The sequence below is a fragment of the Sus scrofa genome, chromosome 9, assembly GCF_000003025.6.
Source record: "Sus scrofa isolate TJ Tabasco breed Duroc chromosome 9, Sscrofa11.1, whole genome shotgun sequence".
NCBI lineage: Eukaryota > Metazoa > Chordata > Mammalia > Artiodactyla > Suidae > Sus > Sus scrofa.
Window position 1 is genome coordinate 61,021,789 of NC_010451.4, and position 23,395 is coordinate 61,045,183.

The window sequence follows — 23,395 nt, forward strand, 5'->3', positions numbered from 1 at the left end:
GCTCACAGAAGAGCCCAGAGGAGGGGGCCTGGGTGTCACTTTGCTTGGAATACAAACTGCATCCCTCCCCAGTGACTCATATAGTACAAAGGGCACAGCAGAAACCATCCATAGCCCCTCTAGGTCTCCCCTTCATTTTGCAAACAGGAAGTCTGGGGCCCCAGAAAGGATCACCTGTATTGTGTGGGGAGAGTGTTTGAGGGCATGGGAGGGGGTTGTTTCACCCCATCCCTCCATTAATTCCTCCAGGAACAGGTGCTGAACTTGGGAGGAGGCCATGCGGAGGCCTGGGTTTCAGGCCAATTCTGAAGGCCCTGCCTGAGTGACCGCCTCCCTGGCTGCCAGTCTCTTTAGGAGCAATCAGTGGAGAGGTTGTACTAACTGGCTTGAGTCCTGTCTGGTCCTGACCCCTATGGCCACTCCAGCCCTCTCTGCAGACCTTCTGGGCTGCTCTCCCTTTGTTTAGTGGATGGGCAAGTGGGTGACAGGCTGTACCCTCACCATTCTTGGAGGAGTGACTGTGACAGTAAACCCTTTTCTAGGGATCTACTAGAAATTTAGCCCCAGGTTCTGTTTATGGAACTTTTTAATTTTAATTTTCAGAGCCAACTTAAAACAGTAATGTGGGATTAAAATCAGCATGATAAGACTCGATACAGAGAGAACAGCCTGCCATTAGTTTCGGTAGTGGGAAGTTTTGGCACTACCCCAGGTGCATGGATGCATGAAGATACACACACAGCTATGCAGACACAAAACATGAACACAGAGGCAGATATACACACAGACACACACAACTGTGCCCTCCTGCACACAGGCAGACACGTGTGTGCACACGCACATCAGCACCTCCCCCTCCCCATGGTGGTGGGCTGAATCCCTGCCTTCCTTCCCTTTGTCTTCCTGTTGGCTTTACAGGTCTGGGGAAATCCCTCCCTTCCACATCTGGATTTAGGGCCTCCCTATGACTTAGCCCTTCTTCCGAACATCTGGAGCAGTCCGTGGGTCCCTTCAAATGACTGATCTTTCCTCCTACCTCTTCCCCTGCCAGGACTGGACCCCTTGTCTCAGAGGCCCCCTAAGCCTAGCACCAAGACGTTTAGTATGCAGAGCCAGGTCTGTCCTCTGGGACAAGCTGTTATGTGTTTATTGTGTAGTTAAGCAGGACAGCAGCCTGCCCTGCTCTGGCCCTGGCCCAGCTCCTACAATCTGCCTCCCAGAAGGGTCCCATAAAGCCATCATCTGCAATGCAAAACCTGCAAAACATCTGGGAGGGTCTGTGGGTTTTCTCCAAATCACCTGTGCCCTAATTTAATGTGAATAACAATTCTTTTTCTCTTATTGGTTAATTGTCCCCCTTGTGGGTTCCCTCTGCCTCAGCCCCCCTTTCCTTTCTGCAGGAGCTTTGGTCTGCTCCTGATTCATAAGGATGCCTTCCCTCTCAGCTTCCCCAGAGAGGTTGCAGGGGGTGGGGGTTGGGGGGAGCCGCTGAGCAGCTTCTGCCAGCTGAGACCCAGTGCCCCACTTAGCTGTCTTATTGCTGAGACCCCCTTCTAGGGAGCCATCCAGTGCCCCCTCCGTGAATCTACAGTCTCGTTTTTGCTGATGTGAGCGTGAAGGTCTGGGGGACCCTTGCCACGGGCTGGAGGTGCACAGGCCTCCCTCTCAGAAGGTTGGGGGAGGAAGGAAAGGCACAGCTGCCCCCTCCCTGGCCAGGGCAGGCAGGGGGAGCTCCCCAAGGCGCAGTCATGCCTTACAGCATCTGGTAGGCACACAGGAAATGTCCCAAGGTGGCTCTGGCTGACTGTGTGTGTGTTGTTTTTGTGGCTGAACTTGTGGTCCAGAAAAGGGGGTGCTGAGGCCTTTGAACTCTCCTCCACTAGGTTCTGGTCAGGGCTCTGGACCCTGAACATTCTGTTTTCCCATGACAAATTGGAAATGGTGCTTTGGTCACCAGGACGATCAGGTGCCCTCTTCTCTCCCTCCCTTCCTGTCCAGTAGGCCGGCATCCTTCCTGAGCTGCAGCCAATCTCTGTGACCATGGGGGAAGGAACTATCCATGGCTTCAGTGATGGAACTTTTGTGTTGCTTTGTTTTCCTGAGGCCAAGGGAGGTGTGAGAGGCAGTGGGAGAGCCCTGGAGTCTGAGGCAAATGTGGGACCATTCTCTGTCCTCCTGGGGGAAGAGAAAGCAATACACGTTACCCCTTGACCTGCCCACTACTCCTCAACTACCACCCCCCCCCCCCGGACCCATTACCCTGAGTCCCTCCAGAACTCCTTAAACCCTGGGCTAGGATCAGTCACAGAGTGAGCCTCAAACCCCTTAGTTCCCCAAGGCCCAACTCTGGCCCTGCCACCCTCTTCCTGCAGCCTCTCCTGGTTCCCAGAAGCTCCTCGTTCATGCAGCTGTGCTCCCATCAGGAGCTCCTGGCTGGCTCTCCAAACATGGTTCTGGGTACCAGGAGACAGCAGTGATCACACAGGAGACACTCCATGTAGACACAGCAACAACTATAGCCCTTGGAAGAGTTAATTTTGAATGGGCCCTTTGTGTATACCAGGCAGTGTTCTGAGTCTTCATGTGCAGTAACATATTTCCTGATGGGAGGTACTATTTATGAGGTGCTGTTTATGGTAAGATTCTTTTTTATTTTATTTTATTTTATTTTATTTTATTTTATTTTATTTGCTTTTTTACTTTTTAGGGCTGCAGGTGCAACATGTGGAAGTTCCTGGACTAGGGGTCGAATTGGAGCTGCCAGCCTACAATAACAGCCACCGCAATGCTGGATCTGAACTGTGTCTGTGACCTATACCACAGCTCACAGCAATACCAGATCCTTAACCCACTGAGCAAGGCCAGGGATCAAACCCACATACTCGTAGATACTAGTCGGGTTCCTTTCCACTGAGCTGCAATGGAAACTCCTATGATAAGGTTCTATTATAAATTCCATCTTATAGGTCAGGAATCTGGGGCATAGTATTTAGGTAATTTAATCAAGTTCACATGTTCAGTAAGTGAAAAAGTTGGCATTTGATGCCTGTAGGCCTATTCTAGGACTCACGCCTGTTTGTCACCTGAGTGTCCTCAGCCACCTCTGTGCGAGTGGGTATAGGAGGCAAGCCAACAAATAGAACAAATACAGATGTCCAATGAGATATAGGATGGAGATCTCAGGGTGACAAGCTGGGGAGAAGCCTGGGAGAGGCTCTTTGCAGGGGAGGATCGCGGACGGGGAGAGGGGGCTCTGTGAGGGGTCAGGGTCCAGCTGGACCTGCAGGATGAGGAGGGCCAGCTGCTGGCAGAGCCAGAGGCCATCCACCTGGCAAAGCTGGGAGGTGGGGGTGGGAGTGGGGGAATTGAGGCAAGAGGCGGGCATGGGGAGAATGGGCAGCAAGGTGTGAGGTGGGGGGTTGAGGGCTCCTGTTCGTGACTGACTCCAGCGCTGGCGTCTTGGGTGGGGGAGGTGGTTCAGTCACAGGATGGGTGTGGTCTCTGACCTTCCCACTGGCCTCCCTGGGGCCAGGGTTTTGGTGATATCTCTGACCTTCTCTCAGACCTTCCCGGTCGGTCGGCAGAGCTTCTGCTGAAGTGACCCCAACCGGGAGCTGATGCTCACCCTCTGTTTGAGGGGATTTAGAAGTGCAGAAAAAGCAGCCTAGTTGTCCCTGTGTGATCTCTGACTTCGCTCATTCAAGCAGCTCTGCCTGGTGCTGCCCAGAGGGAAAGGAAAGACCCAGCCCCCACCTTCAGGGCTCTCCCAAGCCCCGATTTCAGTTTCAGCTTTGCCATCTGCTTTTCCTCATGTGAATCCCCTGGACTCTTCTGGAGGAAAAAAGCGAAATGTGGAGGGAGAGGTTGTCTGGGGAGCGGACCTCTGGGCAGGGATGCTGCTGATGACAGCAAAACATAGTGGACCAGGGTAGCTGTGGGCAGTAGCTGCCAGATTCTCTTTTGTCATCACCCTGGAATCTAGGCATGATGATTTTGGGGGGTGGGTGGGAGAGGAGGAAGAAGTGACTAAAACAGTTGCAGGTAAATTTCAAACTTTGAGTACTGATTTTTTTTTTCTTTTCTTTTTTTTTTTTTACCAGGCACATTCTGAAAGAGATATTTTGTGTTAAAAATTTGAGAAATCTTTTTGTGGTCAGTGTATCAGAAGTAGGTCTCTCTCCTCCCTCGCAGGATTCTTTGGGCCTGTGAATTCCTCCCTTCCTTCCTCCCTTCCTCCTTTCCTCTCTTTTTTCCTCCCTCCTCCCTTCCCCCCCCCCCCCCCCGAGCCAAGACAATGGCAGACATTGGGGAGGGGATACTCAGAATTGGTGGGCCCGATACCCTCTGTCTCTGTGTGTAGCCTGATCTATTATGGCAAATAGGAAAGAGAACTCACCCTCTGAAGCCTCCTTGATCTTTCTTGGGAAGCTGAAGAGTCTGGGCTTGATGAGACAACTGGCTCTGTCAGGGTTTCTGGGAAGCGAGAAAGAGGAAGCGTGGAGGGGTACTGGGAAGGGTGTGAAGGTTGAGAACCAAGCTTCTTCTCAGGCATTGGAGGAAGTGATAGGGAGAGATCACTGGAAGGCCTGGACCATGCCAGCTGTAGGCCCTTTGGTAAGATTCCAGGGATGGCCAACTTGAGGCACCCCCCTATCCCAGACAATGAGCCCTCAGGCCAGGTGACTGCTCCCTAGGGCCTTGCCTTGGGCATGGAAGCACCCAAGCCTTCACCTGAAAGCTGCTCCCTGTCTGCATGCACTTGGGGTCTCTGTAGGGGAGCATGTGACCTCTGCTCAAACAGCCCATGATAGATAAAGGGCAGGAGTCAGGGAGCACTCTGATGGGCCCCTTGGGGTTAGAGCACACATCTGCCAGTCCTAATTCTTCTGCTCCTTTTTCTGCAAACGGATGGTCATTTTGGGCTCTCTGGTCTCTAATACTTCATTCAGCAGAGCAAACACCCTAAATCCCCCGTAATGTAGGATTTACAGCTTCACATGTACGTATGTGCGCTTCAGCACCGAGGCCAGCACCACTCATGAGCAGCATATGTTCTGGCATCTGGACGCCAGCAGTATCAGGACTCGAGAACTGCTCCCCGCCCCAGGCTTGGCAGGAGGGCCCACATCCTGGGGGCTGGGCTCACATCCACATACAGCCCTGCTTCCAGGCCCCATAGCTGTGTTTCTTTGAAAAGGACAGGACCTTCTTTAAAATGACACCTCAGTGAAACATGAGTAGAATGAGATATTTGGGGGAGGGTTGGAGAGGACCAGGGGCCCATCTTCCAGGTGAGGGAGCGAGGGAGGTCTGAGAGGCACAGCAGCTGGTTTCAGCAGTTGGTTGTAGATGGGAGGATGCTGTGCAGAGTCTGAGCCACATGTGTGGTGAGCAGGACCAGTGCTGATGGTGATGTTTGCTGGTGATGTGGGTGCAGGGGTTGTGGTGGCTGTTTCTGCTGACCAAGTGACATCTCAGATCCTTTTAACTCCCAGGATTAAAGGGCCTTAAAAACCAGTTGTTTTATGTGTTCTCTTCTTTCTGTTCTTACAAAAAAAAAAAACAAAAAAAAAACAAAAACAAAACAAAACAAAACAAAAAAGCCCTCATTTGTTTACTTGTTCGGCTGATCTTTATTGAGCACCTGCTAGATTCTGGGCAGCTCTCACCCTTGATGAGCTTACACTGTGATGGGAAAGAGGGGCAATTAAGAGACAGGAAACAGTGGGATGAAGGTGCTGCCATGAAAGGGTGTCATGTCTTTGATGCAGCACAGGTGGGATGAGGTCCTGGCACAGGACTGCCCATGTCAAATTCCAGCTCTTTATCCCCAGGGCCCACCTGGCAGAACCTGGAGGGGGTATCCTGCGACCCAGCCCTGTGGACCAGAGAAGAGGTCCCAGTTGGGCCATCAGGTTTCTGGAAACCCACCTGGTGATGAGGTACCCCAACCCTGTCCTCTGCCTGGCTGCCTGTGATCACCACACACCATATGGCAGAGCTCCATGGTTGGTACACAGGAAGGTCCATCAGATCCCCAATTTGAAACCATCTTGAGAGCTCCCAACATTTGTTGAGGAGGCACTGGAATGCCTGCAGTCTAGAGCAAGGGCTAAGAGGAAGGGTGGGATTGCCTTGGCCATGAGTGGATTTGGGAAGACCACCAGAGGTTCTTGGACATTTCCGTGAACTTTCTCCTTGTTCCTTGATGAACCACTGTCATCGTGTGAATTTCAGCAGATTCACTTATGATAAACCCCTCTTTTGTTTGCTTGTTTTTTTAGGGCCACACCTGAGGCATATCCAGGTTCCCAGGCTAGGGGTCCAATCCGAGCAACAGCTGCTGGCCTACGCCACAGCCAGATCTGAGCCATGTTTGCAACTTTCACCATAGCTCATGACAACACCGGATTCTTAACCCACTGAGCAAGGCCAGGGATTGAACCTGCAACCTCATGGTTCCTAACGGATTTGTTTCTACTGTGCCACAATGGGAACTCTGATACCCTCCCCCCGCCCACCCTTGAGAAACTTTAAGTGATGGGAAAGTGGACATTTTAGCTTTACACCTGGGTCTGCAGAGGCACATGGAGGAAAGAAAGCTGCCCATGCCAAACTGCATGATTGCTGGTCCTCCTACAGCAGCTTGGGGAGCCAGCGCATTTCAGTGGTCGGGGGGGACCCTCCTGAGGCTGGAGGCTGAAACTCTAGTCATTTATCCCAGTGGTGAGCAGTGAATCTTTCTGCCTCTATTGAAGATCCCACAATTAAACAGGCAGAGAAATGTTTTTCATAAAATATGTATACTGTTTGCTTCGTACAAAACCATTTCAGTCTCTCTCAGCTCAAAGCCAAGACAAGCAAGGAGGGGAGAAGCTTTCACCATGCGTGAAGGTCATGGGCAGCAGCATCTTCTGGGTGACTGCCCATTGTCGTGTTTTCGGCAGCAGCCGCATCTGTGCTGGTTATTTGGTCAGGGTGCAGCTTAGCATGATTTCTACAGAACAGACTGTGTCTTGTTCGTTACATCAGCCCTTTCATCCAGCACAGTGTTTGGTAGCTGGTAGATGAGTATCAGATGTTGTACATTTTTTTTTGTCGTTTGTCTTTTTAGGGCCACACTCATGGCATATGGGGGTTCCTAGGCTAGGGGTCGAATCAGAGCTGCAGCTGCCAGCCTACACCACAGCCACAGCAACGCGGGATCCGAGTCCCATCTGCAACCTGCACCACAGCTCACGGCAATGCCAGATCCTTAACCCACTGAGCAAGGTCAGGGACTGATCCCAAGTCCTTACGGATACTAGTTGGGTTCGTTAACCACTGAGCCATAACAGGAACTCCAGATATGATAACTGTTTATTCAAAATGGAGGAATGAGTAAGTGAGGTTTCACCTATGTTAGAATGCCTGTGCCTAGGTAAACCCCAGGAGAAGGTCTCATCAACCCCAGGCTGTATATAAGGAAACGGAGGCCCAGGTAGATACGAGGTCTGCTCTTCCAGCCATGACTGTGCTGCTCTGACTGGGCTTTCTTCCCTGGGTAGAGTCTGTGCCCTGGCCTCCCTGCCTCTGCCCCTCTCTGGCCCAGGCTGGGTGCCTCTGCCTGGGGCTGAGGACAGCCCTAAACCCATTTGTCGCCCGCATCCCATCAGACTAACCTTATCCCAGTGGATAATGGTTCTTGTCAGCACAGAGCCTGAGGAGCAAATCCTTCATTACTGGATGGAGCTGGCATGCAAGGCCGATTGAACTAAATTGATTGTATTTTCCAAATCATCACCCAGTTCTAATTCTATCTGTGAGATGGACTAATTTGAACGAGAATTAGCTTCGAAATTGAGAATCCCAGCCCTTGACCAGGAAGGGAGGAAAGGGTTTTTGTGAAATCCTTGCAGAAGGTTTGTGAACCTATAATGGGCACAACGGCCTCCCCAGAAAAGTTCCCTGTATGAGGAACGTACAGTCAGGATGGGCCCCCTGTGTCCTTCCATTTGTGATGATGCATTTGTGATGGTGTCACAAGGCCAGCTGAGTGGAGTCCTGGGCAGGCCTGCTGGCTCCACTGGCCCTTGGATAGAAATGGGCAGAGGTAGAATGAGAAAGCTCACAGGTCAGAGTTGGAGGGAAATACAGGCTCTCCATCCAGAACCTTGCAGGACACTCCGTCCCTCATACAGCATCCCTGAGTGGGGCCTTTGCTGTTTCTGTTTGAGCTCAACACATCCCACTGCAGCTCAGTCTGGTCCCCGAACTAGGAAGTTCTTTCTGCTGAAACTGAAACCCTCCTCCCTCTAACTCTTTGGCTGCATCCTCGGGGGACAGTGCCGCTCAAACGTTAAAGTCCTTTCTTAGGGATCTCCTGGTTCTGATTAGAATCTAATTAAAATGGGCATTCCCATTGTAGTGCAGCGGAAACGAATCCGACTAGGAACCATGAGGTCAAGGGTTTGATCCCTGGCCTTGCTCAGTGGGTTAAGGATTCGGCTTTGCCGTGAGCTGCATGTAGATCGCAGACTCGGCTCGGATCTGGCTTTGCAGTGGCTGTGGTATAGGCCAGCAGCTACAGCTCCAATTAGACCCATAGCCTGGGAACCTCCATATGCCATGGGTGTGGCCCTAAAAAGGACAAAAAGACAACAAAAAAAAAGAATCTAATTAAAGAGGTCCTGTTGTGACTCAGCAGGCTACAAACCCGAATAGTATCCATGAGGACTTGGGTTCGATCCCTGACCCCCCTCAGTGGTTTAAGGATCCAGTGTTGCTGTGGCTGTGGCTGTGGCATAGGCTGGCAGCTGCAGCTCTGATTTGCCCCTAGCCTGGGAACTTCCGTATGTTGCAGGTGCCGCCCTGAAAAACAAAACAAAACAAACAAAACAAAAAAACCAAAAACAAAAAAGGAAATTTGGATTCCATAGGCCCTGGATCCTGCATTTCTAAAAAGTCCTGAGGTGGTTCTGATACGCTGGGCCCACGAGGTTCCCATTGAGTACTGGAGGCTGTGGGCTCAAGATAGGGTCAGCGTTTGGAGGGAGCCATGACATCCATCTTTCGGTTTCTTGTCACCAGGATAAATGCTTGTGTTCCATAAAATGCATAGACTGTCAAGTCTGGAGGAGACCTCTTTCTTTTTTTCTTTGTTTGTTTGTTTCTTTTTTTTTTCTTTTTTGTCTTTCGTCTTTGTAGGTATGCACCTGCAGCATATACAGGTTCGCAGGCTGGAGGTCCAATTGGAGCTGTAATTGCCGGCCTATGCCACAGCCACAGCAGTGCAGCATCTGAACCATGTCTGTGACCTACACCATAGCTCACAGCAACGCCAGATCCTTAACCCACTGTGCAAGGCCAGGGATCGAACCCGTGTCCTCATGGATAACCCTCAGTAACCACTGAGCCACAACACGGGAACTCCGAGACCTCTTTCAAAAGACATCTTGCCTAGCTTTTGTCATCTTGCAAATAAGGAAACTGAGATGGTCCAGAGACTTGCCTGAAGTCGAAAGGCTGGCAGAGCTGAGAAGCCTGGGGCTGAGCAGGGATCTCTTCTCTTCGGCTTTGCTGCCTGCCTTCAGGTGCTGGAAGTCAGAGGCGTGAGTCAAGATGTGATGGGATGTGGTTCCCCAGCCACTGTGGGGAGGGATGGTCCCCTCACAGATGGGCAGCAGGTTTCAGAATAATAGGGTTTAGTAGGTCCCGTGGGAGAGAGAGGGGAAGAGGGATGGAGACAGTGTGTGAGAGGAAGGAGGCAGGGCCAGGAGAGGCAGGAGGTGTGTGCAGAGGGAAGAGGGGAAGGAGGCCAGGCCTTCCGGGCCTCCTGCTGAGTAGGAAGAGGTGCTCTCGGTGGAGGGAGGGGAAAGCTGGTCTCTGAAGTGTATTAGAGAAAATGGACCCTTCCTTCCCGTCCCATATCACACATCTGACCCTGAGAGGTACCCAGCCCCTGTGCAGCGTTTCTTATTTACCTACACGCTTCCTCACCTGCACATGAACCTAACTAGCATACAGGAGGTACTTAATACATATTTTTTGAATACATGAATAGCTGAATAAATAATTAGAAATAGAAGAGTCCCTGTCATGGCTTAGCAGAAATGAATCTGACTAGCATCCATCCAAATCTGACTAGTAGCCATGAGGACGCAGGTTCAATCCCTGGCCTTGCTCAGTGGGTCAAGGATCTGGCGTTGCCGTAAGCTGTGGTATAGGTCACAGATGCCACTTGGCTCCCATGTTGCTGTGACTGTGGTGTAGGCCAGCAGCTACAGCTCCGATTTGACCCATATCCTGGGAACTTCCATATGCCTCGGGTGTGGCCCTAAAAAGACAAAAACCAAACAAACAAAAAATTAGAAATAGAGGTCAAAATCTAGGACTCTACAGGCTAATAAAGAAAAGTTGATTACTGCTGACATAGGAAAATTTTCTCTTTTTTCTTTTTCTTTCTTTCTTTCTTTTTAATGGTCACACCTGTACCATATGGAAATTCTCGGGCCAGGGGTCTAATTGGAGCTGCATCTGAGGCCTATGTCACAGCCACGGTAATGCCAGATCCCAGCTGCATCTGCAACCTATGCTGCAGCTTAGGGCAACGTGGGATCCTTAACCCACTGAGTGAGGCAGGGATCAAACCAACATCCTCACAGAGACAACTTGGGGTCCTTAACCCACTGAGCCTCAGCAGGAACGCCAGGAAAAATATCCTGATAGGAAGGAAAGTAGTGAAATGTGTCATTAGACCTGGGGTAACCAAGAAGACTTACTGGTTTTGGGTGCAGGATGAGGGTGGTTGAGGAATTGAAGATAACGCCTAGGTTTGCAGATCCAAGATATAAGGGGAATATGGAAAGAGTCAGAGTTCTTAGGAGAAACCAAGAGTTCTATCTTGGGCATTAAATTTGACATGAAGATCAGCTATTTCAGGGAAGATCTGAGGCTGTGGGATCTGAGGCTGGTCCCTTGGGTCCAGAGATGCTCTGGAGGCTGTAGGGTAGCCTTTGAGTCCCTGCCTGGCCCTGAGCTAGGAGAACAGGGCCATGGGGCAGGAGATGCATGGGGGGGGGTTCCCTCCAGGAGCCCTGCTGGGGGCTGGCAGCTTGCCCCTCAGGACTCATGCAGCTCAGTGGTTGAAGGGCCCCATGAAGTAAATAGGAGCAGCATTGGAAGATGGAAACTCATGGAAGGGTGAGAACAACCAGGGCACTCATAGTAGGTGGCTGTCAGGGCACACAGGGACCGAGTGGGACCAAAACCAGGGTGCTGAGTGGAGAACCTTCCGGAATTGAAAGTCACGTGTCCCAAGCTATAAAACTCAGGAGCTGAAGTGAAGAGGAAGGTGAGAAGTATGTCAGTGGCCTTGAAGATCAGGTGCAAGAAATATCTCATACATGGAGCAAAAAGATTTGGGAGTTATGAGGAGAAAAGAAATAAGATATTTGCAGGACTGATTCGGGAGATGTCACATGTATACAGTAGGACCTTCAGAAGGAGAAAAAGGGACAGATGGACACACAATACGTAAAGGAGTAATACTGGACATTTTTCTTGCTTTGTCAGAACACTGGAGACTGAAAAGGCTCACCAAGCGCTAGGTGAGATACTGGGAAGGTGATATACTAGGAAATGTGGGAGGCATCTTCCATCCTCACTGGGTCCCTCTCAGCACTGAAGAGATGACTATCTTTTTTTTTTTTTTTTTTGCTTTTGCTTTTTAGGGCCTCACCTGCGGCACATGGAGGTTCTCAGGCTAGGGGTCTAGTTGGAGCTACAGCTGCCAGCCTACACCACAGCCACCAGCCACAGCAACGCTAGATCCCAGCCACATCTGCAACCTGCACCACAGCTCACGGCAACACCAGATCCTTAACCCACTGAGCGAAGCCAGGGATCGGAACCGCAACCTCATGGTTCCTAGTTGAATTTGTTTCCTTTGCGCCACGATGGGAACTCCAAGAGATGACTTTCTTTATCTGAGCATGTTGATGCCCTTCACACTGACCCCAGGAGAAGCTTTGGGCACCTCCGGTGCAAGGGGTCCCACCACCAGGGTGGAGGGTGACGGGAAAGGGAGCAGTTTCAGACCAAACCCAGTGTGAGGGCAGGACTCAGGCCTGGGGAACCTGGACATCAGTCTTTGTAGCTGCAGATCACATAAAGGACCAAATCTCAGATGCACATGGCGGCAGCCAGGTGAGGAGCCAGTGTCTGGGCTCAATGGGTGCATTCCAGGAGCTGGGAGCTCTTCCTTGCGGCTGCCCTCCTACCTTCAGGGGCAAGGGGTGGGCATCTTTGAGGCTACGGACAAGGCTTGGTGATGTGGAGTGGTGCTCCAAGCTGCTGTCCTCCCAAGATCAGTGTACTAGGGCTGGGACACCCCAGCAGCATTTTATATTTTCCCTGAACCTCAGGAACCAGGCCGAGCTCTTTGGAACAGAATGTGTAGAAACCTCAAATTCACCCAATGGAACAGGCCTTTACCTGATGTGGTGGAGCTCCAGATACCTTGGTCTGCAGCCCAGCATGAGCAGGAGGGGGTGCAGGGCTGGAGCTGGGTGCTGCAGGACAGGTGCTGGGGTCCCAGTGCCTAGGGCTGGGCACCATCTCTCCAGCCGGAGGACCTGGTCCTGTTCCTCACTATGCTTAGAGAAGCTGGGGTGAGTAGGTGAGCACAGGTGGCCCCCCAACCATCCCCAGGAAGACTCTGTGGGACGTGGAGATCATCCGGCCTGCCTAAACTCGAGTTCAGAAATAATCGCTAGCTAATGCACAGTGCCTCACACAGTTTGGAAATCACTCTAACAGGTTACTTTCTTATGATCAGGTTTCATCCTTGCAGTGGGTTCAAGGGTTACTGTGAACCCATTTAGGATCATTGTGAATTGAGCCTCTTTTGTAGGTGAAGATAAAACACTGGTGGGTGTGTATGCCTGGTGGGGGTGTGTGTGCCTGGTGTGTGTGTGTGTGTGTGTGTGTGTGTGTGTGTGCGCCTGGTGGGGGCATATATAAGGTGCAGCCCATTCACATTGCAGCTTAGGATCCTCCCACGTATGCTGTGCCAATTCTGGCAAATTGTTCCAGAAACTTGGTTAATGCTGTGCTCTAAGCGGCTCACAGCTGCAGCTTCTTGAAGGCGCCACACCTCCCGACACAGAGACGCAAGTGCGCACACACATGCGAGACGGCACTTTTCTTTCTGCAAAGATCAAATTGGCCTCCTTGTTGCTGGCTCAAAGCAGCTGTTTATTTGTTGTTTTCATGTTTTCAACTGTTGTGATGAGGTTTGCTTCCTTCTCCTTTAACTGAATTACGTGTCATTCAGCTACTCAGCACAAGCTGCAGAGTGAGCTGGATCCTTCCACCATGTGGGTTTCAGATTCTGTCTCTGTCCCACAGCCCAGTTAGACCAGCTCAGCCCGTGGGCACCGAGGCCCCTTGTGAGGGAAAGAGCAGAAACACAGCCTTCCTCTGACTGAGTCTGAGGTCTCCCGTTACCTCCCTGCCATGGCAGCTGGGACTGAGGGCAGGAAGGAGACTGGCAGTGTTGAGAGTTGAGAGGTGTGAGCTCTCTCTCCCAAACTCATCCTCATGCCCACGTGGCATGAGTGTCAGGAATGCAGGACCCAGGTCTGCTTGGCCTCTGATTTAGAGTCCATTGACCAGTGTCTTGGCTCAGGTTACCGAAGTTGTGTGCAGGGAACGATGGAGAGCACACAGAGACGGCTGGAGGCCGTAGCAGGGACACAGTGCTTTCAGAACTTTCCTTTATCTCTTGGAACCCAAGTTGTAACAACTGAGGACCAGAGAATCTCCCATTAGCTAAATGTTCTCATTTTCCAGCTGCTGAGCCCTGGCCTCCACCTGGTCATTTGGTCCAGTCTCCGTGTACACTCACCTACACCATCTCGGTGGCCCTGCTGGGTTGAGAGGAGCCATTCTTGCCTTTAGAAGTGGTTGGATTGCTGTGTGATCCTAGTTATCACTTCCTTTCTCTGAGCCTGAGTCTTTTTAACTCTGGAATGGGGTATCTGGGCTAGATAGCCAAGTCTAAGATTTCTGTAAACTCTGCATGTCTTTGCTTTGGCACATATGGCCGTGTCAAAACTTGGTTACTTCTTAGTAATTCTGCAGTGAAATGGTTTAGTATCACGGTGATAAAGAGCCTTGATCTTCAGGTAAATTAGGAATGGTGACTGGATGGAATACAGTCCAAGGAAACTGGGCAGACTCTGGAACTGAGTCTGACTTTTTTTTTTTTTTTTTTTTTTTGCTTCTTAGGGCTGTACCCACGGCATGTGAAAGTTCCCAGGCTAGGGGTTGAATAGGAGCTATAGCCGCTGGCCTACACCACAGCCCACAGCAACGCTGGATCCTTAACCCAATGAGCAAGGCAAGGAATCAAACCCACATCCTCATGGTTCCTAGTTGGCTCAGTGAGCCGTGAAGGGAACTCCTGAGTCTGACCCTTAAACCTGAAGTTTACTTGCCATCAGATACACCTGGGGATGGTGAGGTAGAGGCCAGGTGGAGCAAGGCAAGCTAGGCTGGATGGATCCCGCAGCCATGGGAAGTGGGGGTTGACAAAGAGCCTGGCAGGCAGGGGAGCCAGGAGCAGTCAGGTTGGCAGGAGGCTGGTGCAGAACAATCTGGTGAGTAGAAAGTACACGGTCTCTTCACTTTGCAGAACTTACCATCTGGTGGGAGGCAAGCAACAGATGAGTTAACAAATAGCTAAGAGTTTTTCAATAATTATGGTAGAATTATGGTAGGTCCTTACACTCAAATTTAATGTGGCTATAAATGTGCTGTTTGTATAGAATGGCTCACTCCATCTGTCCATCCAACAAGCATGGGCTGAAGACCTGGTATGCATTAGAGTCTCTGCTAGGCATGGAGGACACAGCTGTCAGAACGGACACAGTCCTGCCATCAAGGCCTCCACACCACCAGAAGATTCTGCTGCTATGATGGGGACTCATAGGATCAATGCAGCCCCAGGGAGAGGCTGTTTCCTGTGAGGTGGGTGACCAGGGAAATCTTCCTGGAAGAGTTGCCATCTGAGCTGGGACACCTGAGATGACAAAGGATGGGAAGAGAACCGTGCTCCAAGCTGAGCTTGGGGAGGGTTAAGAAAAGCAGGATGCATGACCTACATCTGTGTATCATGATACCAGTGGTGTGAAAACCTGCAAGACGCACCAAGATGATATGCGCTGAAATGCTGCAAAGCTGGTGGCACCTTTCTTGTGCACTGCTCTCTGTGGTGTCTGGCCTGGGTCTGACCATGGCCCACTACCCACAGGTCTCCCCTGGTGGCCACTGGCCCATTCTCAGGCCCATTCTGGGCAGCTGGCTGCAGCGGCACCGGCACAAGAGATGGTCCAGAGGCATGGCGGATATGGCCTGTCTCGTTAGGACAGATTTCAGAGCAACAGTGGAAGAAAAGTGATAGGCCACCTTCAGAAAGAAGGTGGGGAGCCAAGCTCAAGATGAGCTGTGCTCAGGAGATGGTGATGTTTCCATGCTGTTTTTTTTGTTTTGTTTTGTTTTGTTTTTTGTCTTTTGTCTTTTTTTGGTCTTTTTTTTTTTTTTGTATTATCAGGGCCGCACCCACGGCATATGGAGGTTCCCAGGCTAGGGGTCCAATCAAAGCTATAGCTGCTGGCCTACGCCACAGCCATAGTAAACAACAGATCTGAGCCGCATCTGCAACCTACACCACAGCTCACAGCAACACAGGATCCTTAACCCACTGAGCTAGGCCAGGGATCGAACCTGCAAACTTCTAGTCAGGTTTGTTTCCACTGTGCCATGATGGGAACTCCTCCATGCTGTTTTTGAGAGAAAGTCTAGGAGCTGGGGGAGCCAGCAGGGAGCTGGGGAGATGGGTGTGTCCTGCCTTCCCTGCACCCCCGCAGCCTCAGACCCGCTTCTAATGGGGACCCCCTGCTTTCCCTCAGCCTCCCTCCTGGACCTAACCCTTGACAGCAGCCTGTTTCCAAGGACCACTCTAGCTCTCTGGCCATGCATTCCAGCTGTCCTGAAGTTTGGCCCTCTTGGCCTTGTCTTCCACCTGGAATGCCCACTCTTTTCTTCAGCTGCTTCCAGGAAGGCCAACTCGTTCTGTAGGATCCAGTGAGAAACCCCACTTCTCTGTGTGGTCGTTCCTGATCACCCCACTCCAACAGGCTTTTTTCTCTAACTGGTCTGGCATTCGTTGTCAAAAGCACTCATCTGACATTTATCATACCTGCCCTTTATTGCCTGTTATTTGTTACTGTTTGAACTCTCCCCCTCTGCATGCTGTGCTTTTCTCTTTGCTTAGAAGGTGACCCATTCCTCTCTCATCTGCTGAACTTCTGCAGAATGCTCCCAGGCCCGACTCAGAAGTCCCCCTGCCCTGGGCTTCCCCTCTGGCTTTTTGTGAATCTCAATCCATTTTTATTCACCCCGCAAGGCTAGCAGCTATATCTGACTTATCTTAGCATTTCCAGTGGTGCCAGCTCAGCACTGGGGCCTAAAGGGTGATGGTGTGAGAAACGCTGAGTCAGGACCCTTTGATGTGTCGTGGGTTACAGGTTGGTATCGTGGTTCCCCCGCCCCATTGCATAGAAAGTACTATGCATCTAACAGGCACTTAATGAACAGGAAACACTCTGTGAATTTTTTTTTTTTTTTTTGTCTTTTTTAGGGCTGCACTCGTGGCATATGGAGTTTCCCAAGCTATGGATCAAATCAGAGCTGCAGCTGCTAGCCTACACCACAGCCACAGCAACACCAGATCTGAGCCACATTTAAGACCTATACCACAGCTCAAGGCAACGCCAGATCCTTAGCCCACTGAGCAAGGCCAGGGATCGAACCTTCAGCCTCATGGATGCTAGTCAGATTTGTTTCCACTGAGCCACGATGGGAACTCTGTTTTGTTGTTGTTGTTGTTGTTTTTTACTCTGTTACTTTTGATGTCTACATTGATAAAGTCACCACTGACATTACTGTTCAGTGCTGCTGGCCCTGACAGACGTTGTCAGGAAGAGGTGCTTGGGCCCTGTCTCAGCCTGGCTGGGAGAACCCTGTTTGGAGCCATCCCTGTTCACTGGGAAGATGCTAAGGCAGCCTTGGCTGGGTCTGGGGGTTGCTGCTCTGGCTGCTGTCCAGCTGCGTTCCCAGCCGAGGTGCTTTTGTGAAGCTCCCTTGCAGGAAAAACAACTTCCATCCAGGCCATCACACCCTGTGGGAGTCTCAGGTACTAGGTCTGCCTTCCATCCTTCTGCCAGCCTGTGTGCACATTCAAGTTTGGACCACAGAGGCAGGATTCCAGGAGCCACTAAAGGCCAGAAGAGTTCTAGGGGCACTGAACCAATTACCCCTCTCTACTGCTCTGACTTGCCTGTTAAGGTAGGTCTGAGCTCTGGGCCTGACACCAACCTGGTGGTTTATGTGACACTTTCAAAGCTGGCAGCTCCTCCCTCCCGTCTCCTGCGAGCATCTTGGTGCGAGGAGCTGGCAGCACCCACAGCTGTTCCACCCAACATCTCAGCAACGGGAAAGAAAAACAAGACAACCTCTCCACCTGCCCCCCTGCACCCCCTCCTGTGTCCCTCCTTCCCCCACCTGCCCCCCACCCCCGCCCCGCACTCCAGCTCAGCAGAGCCGTGCTGCTGACTGACTGTATTTATCCTGACAATTTCTGTCCTTTGTCTTTTCCCCCTGAGTAAAGCTGTTCTTTTGATCCCGACAACTCTCGGAGAGAAGCGAGGCATGGAGATAATTATTTTTAAAGTTGCTGAGGCGTCATGGCTGCAGAGAGCCTGCCTCTGTGGGAGGGCAGATTCTGCTGGGAGAAGGTCCCCAGGCTGTCTCCTTGGCCATGTGCTTTGTTGTGGGCAAAGGTGAGGTGGCACAAGTGCCCACTAGGTGGTCCCAGCCTCCAGGCTGTGCTCCAACCCCAGCATCCCTGGCTCTCGGGAAAGCCCTCCCGTGATGGGCTTGGGTCCTGCTCTTTTAGCAGGAGGTTTTGTTGGGTGACTGTTGGGTAGCTCCAGGGCCCCTTGGCAAAGGGCTCAGGGGTGGAGGGAGGAGGAGAAAGAACAGACAGCAGCCGTCCCTGGACAACGGGGGAGCACAGGAGAGAGACAGATGGAGACGCTTCTGATTCCATGAGGAAGTGAGCCAGCTGGGATGGGCAGAATGGGAAGTGGATTTCCCAACCCACACAGTTTCTTCCACCAACCCCTCTGTCCTGGAGAGAGAAATGGATGACCCAGTGTCCGTTTCATGTCAGGGAAGATTCTGGGAGCCCTGGTCAGCACAGACCCCATTCCTTCTTGGGTTTGCCAGGCTGTCTCCTTCCTTGAGCCCAGGAGGGACCTGACTGGGAAGTTCTGGGGCCTCTACCACAGTTCTGAGGCCGGGCAAGTTCTTCAGATCCCTCTGCCAGGATCCCTCCTTTACTCCTGGGCCCCCTCCTTCCACTTGGGATCCAGGGTCACATGGACCAGCGTGAAAGCAGGGGCTGCTCTGTTTTCTGGAAAACGCATTTTGCTCCCTGCACATCTGTTTCCTCGAGAGTCCAATCAGAAAACGTGGGGGAATCCCAGCAGTCCCTTTCCCCGATGGGTCATCCTGCTCGGAGGTGTGCAGTGTCCTCTGGGGGCACTGAGGCCACTGGCTGGGTACCCGCATCCCTGCTGTCCCCCAGTGGACCTGGTACCTGGTTCTGGGGAAGCCAGCCTGGCATTGGCATGCTCTGAACCACCTCTGTGGCTACAGAAAACATGAAAACAGAACCCTACCCTTGGTGACCAGGACTGCGTTGTGAGCCTGAGAGGGGGGGCAATACCAAGCAGTCACCCCCCAGTGAGGGCCAGGGAGGACTTCCCCAGTGCATTTGGGTTGAGAGATCCAGATTCTACAACCCCAGGGATTTCAAGTCTTGATTGTGACTTTGGGTACCAGCAGCTTCTCAAATCATCCAGGGATAAGGATGGATCTAATCTCTCTGCATTTTCCCCGAGGCTTTTGCTGCTCTGCATTAGTAAGCCCCAAGCTCCTTTGTAAATGGTCTGACTCCAGGGTCTGCACCCTGGTGGGGCTGACTATTTAGGGGATTGTGGTGGAGGGGCAGACTGGGGGCTTTTGGAAAATGTCTATGGGCTGGATGTGCTTCCATCACAGCTCTGAGAACCAACGGAAGTTGTCCACTTTTCTGGATAGGTCTTCATAGCCATGGCCTTTCTGCCCCGAGTCCTCAGAAACCTGGCTGAGCATTAAGATCTGACACACTGAGAAGCCTTCAGGCCTGGTGTCCCAGAGATGAGTAACTGAATGTTTAGGGCATTCCCTTCCCCTCCCCTGCACACCTCCCCCGCACGCCTCCCCCCTACCCCCCAGGCTCTGTGGTTTCCTATGGGGACCCCTACTGCTTTCCCCAGGTGGTAAGCAGAAGAGTGATGGTGCATTCGATGAGTTTAAAGAAAGGATGAGGAAGAAGCAGAGATAAAATATATGTCACAGGCAGACCCGGAGCTACTCATCAAGGACAGAAGACCCAGGGCCTGGGGTAGGTGATGAAGCTGCTTTGAGTCCACATGTGGGAACCTCAGCCCTGCTCTGGTGAGCAGTGTTGCTGTCACTGGGGAGCTTGCAGCCCACAGCATTTCCTGGTTCACTTGTTCCCCCACCATCCACCCACCCAGACTTCCCTGACTCCCCTCTTCAGCCTGTCTCCTGGGGGTGGGCCACCCAGGGGACAGCTCTGTTCTCTTTGTGCTCCCACTGAGGGCTCAGCCTCTCCCTGCAAGTTTAGACCCCTTCCCTTCACAGGAAGCCTCTGCTCTGATGGTACCTCGGGGAGCAGGGCAGGACCCTGTCCTCTGACTAGCAGACCCGGTTCTCCTTCCTCCCAAGTTCTGCACATCCAATCATCATGTTCAACCTAAAACCCATCACCTTCTAACTTTCCTATAGTTTCTGGCATCTCCACTCCCCTGATCCTCCCTCCAAACCCCAGAGTCACCATTGATCCTGCGGCTCCTCACCCACATCCATTTAGTCTTCATGTCCAGCTGACATGTCTTTCTCATTCTCTGCCCACATCCTTCCCCTGGTCCAGAACTGGCTCAGGCCCTCTGGCCACACTTCTGGGCCAGTCAATAATCCCTGCCTAGTCTCCCTGCAGACCGCAGGCAGATTGATTGTCCTGAGGCTCAGCTTTGATGATATCGCTTTTATAGACACATAAAAAGGAGCAGTTAGGCAGTCAGTCATGTTAAATCTTAACCATCTTTACAGATTTTTTAGTGCAGCCCATCAAAATTGTCACCGGCCCTGAAGGTCCCACATTTACTGTCCACCCAGAGGTGTAGGCTCAGAGCTGGCCCTGTGGGCAGTAATCTCTCTCAGGTCTCACCTTACACACCAGGGCCGTCTTTCCTGGGTCTGCCCAGAGCCTGCACTCAAGAAGGATAAGCAATTCTCTCTCTCTGGACACCATCCGAGCCCTCTGTGAGAGGACGTAAAAATGTGGGCTGTCACGTTAATCTCTCAGCGGCTGGATGGGGGCCTGGGGTGGGGGGTGTCCTAGGGAGGTGCTGGGGTAGGTGGAGTAAACAGGCTTCAGCAGCAGGTATTAACCAGCCAGTGGGGAAGCAAATGTACCAACTCAGTGATGGGACTGGAAGGAAATGGGACAGGAATGGCTTTGATTTGCTGGGGTTGGGCTACAAGGGGTTGTTTTCTATTACAGCCCAGTTGGTGTTGCTGCCACACTGGGTCATCATCAAAACGACAGCACTTCTGAAGAAGTGAAGGCCCTGAGAAATAAAGAGAATTTGATGGGTTCCAGGGTCAGCTCTTCAAGTTTAGAACCTACCTTCGATGTTTACTGGCTGTGCGGCCTTGGCCCAAACGCTTACCCTCTCTGGGCCTCAGTTTCCGCATTCATAAACTGAGTGATAAAATGGGGCTGTTGCTTTGAATGAGTGACTCAGGACCTGAAATATGCTTTGACACAGAGTGCAGTTGTATTGAAGGGTGCAGGGGGCTGGGATTGTGGGCAGAGGTACTGCATTAGATAGTCTCGGTGGGAATGTTGACCAGCTCACCTTTGGGTTGGCCTTGCTCTAAATTTGCCTCCCGCACTTTGCTTGCTGGGTCTGCTGCCCAAGAAGGGTCTTCTAGTCCTGTGCCCAGGGGCGAGCCTCTCCTCCCACCTGCAGAAGGGCCAGCAAATCTGGTTATCCAGCCAGCTCAGCATTTGCACCCCCAGGAAGGCTTCCTCTGACCAACTCAGCTCGTTGCCGGGGACTCTGCACCCTCTGGTCCCCAGTACTTACTCTTAGAACAGCCCCTTTGGTGCTTGTGTGGCTCCAGAGCTGTGTGTGTCCATGTGGGCATGGCTTGTTTTCAGAGCTGGTCTGCTCATGTTCTTTTAAGTACCTGAATGCTATGTAAATTTCTCCTTGACCCTGCAGTGTGCAGTGTGACCCTAAAGCACTCCAGGAATTCTGTCTAATTGATGCTAATTCACTCCCGAGACCATGTGCTTGCTGCCCAGTGGCCAATGGGACTATGGGATGGAGGGTGCACTGTCTGCCTGGGGCACGACCACAGCCCACAGCCTGGGGTTGGCTCTGCCTCTTTTTCTCACTAATGCCCCCAGAGTAAGCCACTTACAGCAGAAAGAGCAGAGTCCAGCAGGCTCCTTTTCCCCTTGCAGTCCTGCGTGGAGCAGGAAGAAGCCTCCTGGATGGGCCCATGAGGTGGGAAGATGGACAGCGAGCTCAGGCAGGGGTGATACCACCCCCTGGGCTGTGCAGGACTAGCACTGCAGACACACATGCGTCTCCACTTTGGACTCGGCCTCTGGGCTTCCAAAGCCTGATCTGGGGAGCCTCTTACCTTGGAGGGAGGTTGAGGGAAGCCGGCTCTGCAGTGCGCTGCAGCCTCAGCCCTGAAGGCAGCGAGCTTTCTGTGCCATTAAATAATTAACTTAGTGCTACACAGAGAAAAAGCTCTGGTCTTAGTAAAAGGCCTCAATTAATTGCTTTCCTTTTAGCTGTGTTCTGTGTCTCCAGGAGGAGATAAGAGAGGAGGTGTGGGTTTTCAGACCAAGCGGAGAGACAACCTCATAAAAGGTGACATATGTGCTCTTCCCACCAAGTCAATCCCACCCAGTAACAGGAGTGTGGGTCGTGGCAGTCACCCCCAGCCCCTGGCTCTGGCTCACTCCCCTTGGGTCCTGGTAAGCAGGGGGCATGGGACCAGCTCCTTGCTGATGGGTGATGTGGGGACAACAGCCTCTGATAGGCTGACCTAGTTCTGGACAGGGTGGTGGCAGCTGGGGGCTGATCTCTGACTTGCTGTTGGAAAAGCCTGAGTCATCCCATACCTGCTGAGGAAGGCACTGTTTCCAGGGTGTGGTTGTCCAGGCAGGGGGTGCATATGGTGGCACTGATGACCCCTGGTCACGAGATGAAGAGCTTATGGTATTTTGTACTTTGGGGCCTGGAGGGAGGTTCAGAAGCAGACATCAACTAAAAAATTACACAACCTGAAAGTTGAGAGTTAAGTTTTATTTGGTGTGAAATCAGGACTCAAACCTGGGAGACAGCATCTTGGGTAGCCCTGAGAAACCTCTCCAAGGTGATGATGGGGGAGCTAGGATATATAGGAGTTTTTGCAACAAAGGGCAGGGAGCAGGAACAAAAGGGGCCTGGGCTCCCTGAAACCATTCTTTGATATGCACCTCAGCTGTCAGAGCCAGTATCCTGAGTTTTCACAGCCTGCAGGACTCAGGGCTCTCACCCTTGGAGGTGACTGCATTCCAGATGACCATGAATATTTGGATGGTATTCAGACTCGGCCAAAATACCACCCAAGGAGGAAAAGGGGGAATATGATAAAGGTGAGGGGGAGGTGCATGCAGCACACACACATTTTATAAAAGTTTATTCTTGATCTCCTGAAGGTGACTACCAGTCACAAGGAGCAGACATCACCCTGAAGGATTTTACTGTTTTTCTGGATATGAGGAGATGCAAGAATTGGGCGCATAAAATCTTCTCCTAAAAATATCTGGCTATCTGAAGGCCTGTTCTTCCAGTTTTCCCAGGGCACAGAGTGCTCACTCCTGATGTTCACCCTGAGCTCTGCTCAGAGGGTGCTGCGGGTTGGCAGCTGTAGTAGCTCATAATTTAATCCATGCAGAGGTTGATGGCAAGTGCCTAACTTCACTTCACACAGACCTGCCAGGGCACCTGTAGAACCTCTCCCTAGCAGCGGGTGGGTCTGCAAGGTAGATGGTCCCACCTAGGCCGGTCCTCTGAGGGGTTGCCTTTCCTGGACCAGCCCTAGTGACAGAAAAGAAGGGGACCTGGGGCTGGGTTGGTATCCACTGCTA